The 4,224-nt window shown below is 39.2% G+C and overlaps 1 protein-coding gene across 2 annotated transcripts in view; it reads left to right on the top strand.

Annotated features, from left to right (window-relative positions):
• The window catches only part of map1aa (microtubule-associated protein 1Aa), a 40,767-nt gene that overhangs the window by 16,667 nt on the left and 19,876 nt on the right, over window positions 1-4,224 (top strand). The gene's annotated exons all lie outside the window — the stretch shown is intronic.

Genomic DNA, 4,224 nt, shown 5'->3' with positions numbered 1-4,224 from the left:
ATGTGCAATTGTAGAATGTAAACTGCTCCTCTGGTTGGCTGGGCAATATGGCCAAAATTTTCTGTCACACTATGAGTATATTTCATATCTCAACAAGAACATATATCACAACACAGCATGTTTTCTGGTAATTTAATAAATAAATAGTCTATTTGAAATAACATAGTTGCTTTTGTACACACTTGTGTGAATTAAATACTTGACAAATGAAGAGCATTTTCTCATTTTTATTAAGAACTTTAATGCAGAATAATCAGATGTTGTGAGATATTTGAGTCAGTATGTGCTCGAAATTGTCAAATTTAGAAGATGTAATTGTTTATCACTCTGTCTCAAATGTATGATTTCATCACGATAGGATTCCATTCAGAGACGGTAACTTATCATATTCAATTATCGCCCCGGGCCTTCAAATCTGCCCAAAATAAAACCGGTGTGTTCAGTTGCAGCTCGGTCGTCTCTGTATATCACACCAGGGTGATACTGCAGGCTTCAGGCCTTCAGCCTCTCTGACTCGCGCTTTAACCCACAGTGTTCAAAATTCATTTGTCAGCTCTGCTCTCAATTCAGTCGAGTACATTTGGGTGACCTGATTTTTAAGGTCTGGAGAGATAAAAAAAAAATGAAGAAGAAACAAAAAAAGCGACGCATGATTGTGACCTGAAGGCAACAGATGAGACCGTGAAGCCGCTGAAGTCTCCGGTCAGTTCAGAACGCAGCAGCTCGTCGGTTCATGTGAAACCGGTGGAGATTAGACTTCACTCTCCGAATAACTCCAAAACTTACGCAACAGTCTAGACCAAAAAAAAAAGTCCCAAAAATAGAAAGGTACACTCAGACAACGGACCAGAAGCACGCGAGGGTGCTGGATGTTTTATTTACATGATGGAAAGTGTAACGTTTGTTTGTGTGCTGGTTAAAGATCGACTAGTATGTTATCAATCGAGTCATCATTTAGTCGATTGATTAAAACTAATCAATGACAAACGGGATGATTGAGTTATTGATTTAGTCACTTATTTAAATGCGAGTCTTACATGTGCATCTTTGTTTTATATGATTAGATTTAATACCTTTGGACTGTTGGGTTGTCCGGCTGCGACTGATTGTTGAAATTAATTTTCTGGATTGACTGTTTGGTACATAAAACGTCAGAATACCATCACAGTGGGGCTGGGTCACAATATGTTTGACCAAATACCTTCATCGATATCATCGGGCTGACTATTGGTGCTTTCTCAAAATAGCTACACAATGAGATTTTTGATTAATAATCATCAGTAATGTGGATAAAAAGTGTGTAAAGGCGATTAACATAACAAATAGAACAGTCTGTTAAGTTCAGAGAATGACGTCACTTTACTGTAATGCAGCCTTTAAAACCAGGAAAAGACAATTATGCAACATCACTATACTCAAAATGTAAGATGTCATCAGTCTCAGAACACGATATTGATACAATATCGCGTCATATCCTCATACGACGGTTTGCTTATCTTTTTTGTTTATACTCCTCAGACAGTGTTTTCACAATAAACCTCAGTCTTTTCACAATAAACCTCCGTCTTCAGAGGAAAACAACTTGGTTATGTTTATGATTATTGTGTTTTGGGCTAAAGTAACTACAGAAGAGGCGTTATTTAAATACGGAGGTTACGCGATAAATAAATCAATGTTGACGTAACGAACAGCGGTCTCCTGGCTGAATAACCACTTTTTGTTTGCCATTACAAAGAAAGAGATTTCGATGGATATCTGTGAATTCCAGCGCAGTCATTAAAGCTATGAACGCTGCATGAGATCAGCCTGAATATCGATATATTGTTCAGCTCTACATCAGTATTCCACAAACCCAAAGTCACGTTTTCTGTAGAGCTGAAAACAATTCATCAATTGCCGAGTCAAAAACAGAAATACTTAGCAAACCTTTTAATAATCAATAAATAATCGATATTATTCTTAGAAGCAAAAACTGGTTCCAGCTTCTCAAATATGAATATTTGCTGTTTTTGTTGTTTCTTTCTATGACAATAAAGTGAATATCGTTGAGCTTTGTTCTGCTGCTCAGGCACGAATAACGATCTGAAGAGCAGGGCTGCACCTACCAATCACATTCATTATTGATGAAGCTTATGGATCATTTTATTGACTAATCATTTAGTCTATTAAACGTCAGCAAATAGTAAAAAGATGACTTGTTTTATCGGACCAACAGTCGAAAACCGATAACAGATATTTAGTTTCCTGTCACATTAGACACAGAAAAGCAGCTCACATCACATCAACTGGAACCAGGAATTATTTGACATTTTTGCTCGAAAAGACGACGATTAATCGATCATTTAAAATAGCTGCCGCGCCACAAGCCGTTTGAAGAAGTCATATTGGTGTTCGGGAAATTTTGATGCACATTTTTTTCACTAGACAATCTGCCATTTTATCAATGAAACACAGACTTTCCATTGTAAGATCAACTCAACCCCACTGGTGGTTTATTATAATTCCAGGAAGCTGTCTTTGAAATGTCCTTGAGCCGGCTTCATCTCTTCAACGGGCAGCTGACGCGTCTGTGAGCAGCAGCAGCACGTGAAGGACCTCGTTTCATAACGTCTAAAGCCGGCTGAATGAGATCACATCGGATTCTTTGTATTAGATTCTCCTGTAGACAAACGCATGTCCATGAAGCCTGCTTCCTCCGCACGCACACACACACACACACACACGCACGCACACACACGCACACGCAGAAACACACACACATCACCCTGTAGTGTACTCTGTGAACTCCCATAATGCCTCAGGGTGGATGAGGCAGAGTGCTGAGCTCAGCGGGATCCGGCAGGGTGGAGCGTGGAGAGCAACAAGGATAGTCGTTTGTGCTGGTTCAAGAGAGGTGTTTTCCCCCCGACTGACTGGTGGTGCATTCACTCCACCGGTGTGGTGCTTTAAAAGCAGATGTGCTGGTGGAGCATCCTCTGTTTTAGTTGCTGCAAAAGTGTGTTTCTAGAGCTTTCACCGTCCAACATTACACATAGAAATCAGTGTAAAGAGAAAAGCCTACGTTTAAAAACGCGCTGAAAATAGTCCCCAACATAATGCACTATTTCCTCCTGTTTGATTGTTTGATAAAAAACTACAGTGAGCAGCTGTTGATGTGACTTCCTGCGCCTTTCCAAAAGATGAAACCAAACATTTAATAATAACACCAGTCTGTCCTGTGAGATGCTCCATATAGCACGATGAGTACATACGTACAGCACACTTCTGATTTCAGTGTTGGCAGTGATAATTGGTTTCTGCTGCTGCTAACGAGACCTGTTTCTTGGTTACCCGAGGCTTTGCAGCAGGTGATGGTGAAAGAAGAGGTGACATGTACTCATCTCATCGCTGGTCTGGATGTTTGCTGTTGTGACTCTGTATTTGGGGTGAAAGTAGCTTGGTTTGTGCTGTAATTACTGATCTGTATCTGTTCACACACACACACACGCACGATCTTTTGATGGATCACCTACACGCTGAAGAAATATAACATTTTTGGTTTTCGAATGATTTCAGAGAGATGTGTTTTTTCCGTGCCGCTCAGGATGAAAATAATTCCAGTTGAAAGTCAATGAGGAGCCTTAAACGTGGTGTTGACACACGTCAGCGTCAACGTAACTAAACAACAGTGAGAGCAAGTGACGAACTTTATAATATCTAAAAAGACGAGTTTTGGAGGAGTCGATGGAACCAACAAATCAGATTTTCAACCAGAAGATGAGAGTTCGACATCGCGTTGTGGTTTTCCAAACTATTTGTGACAGTTTTCCTGAACCTGATCACGTGGTTTTGTTGCCTAAACCTGTACGTAGTCATTTTAAGGCCAAACGCGATGTTTTTCCTGAAGCTAGCTGTGGTTTTGTTCAGACAGAAGGATTTTTGTACCTTAAAAACTGAACTTTACTGTTTGTATTACAGTCTACTAAATGACTTTACTTATGACCGCACCATCTAGTGGACTGAAAAGCAAATATTTCCAAAAGGTTTAATTAGTATTTGCAATTTGAATACATACAGTTGTGTGAAAAAGTGTTTGCCCCCTTCCCGATTTCTTATTTTTTTGCATGTTTGTCACACTTAAATGTTTCAGATCATCAAACAAATTTAAATATTAGACAAAGATAACACAAGTAAACACAAAATGCAGTTTTTAAATGAAGGTTTTTATTATTAAGGGGGAAAAAA

This window comes from Anarrhichthys ocellatus, unplaced genomic scaffold (assembly GCF_004355925.1).
Source record: "Anarrhichthys ocellatus isolate YVR2014 unplaced genomic scaffold, GSC_Weel_1.0 scaffold8, whole genome shotgun sequence".
Lineage (NCBI taxonomy): Eukaryota > Metazoa > Chordata > Actinopteri > Perciformes > Anarhichadidae > Anarrhichthys > Anarrhichthys ocellatus.
Note: the sequence above shows the minus strand (reverse complement) of the source record. Positions and strands in the feature narration are given on the sequence as shown.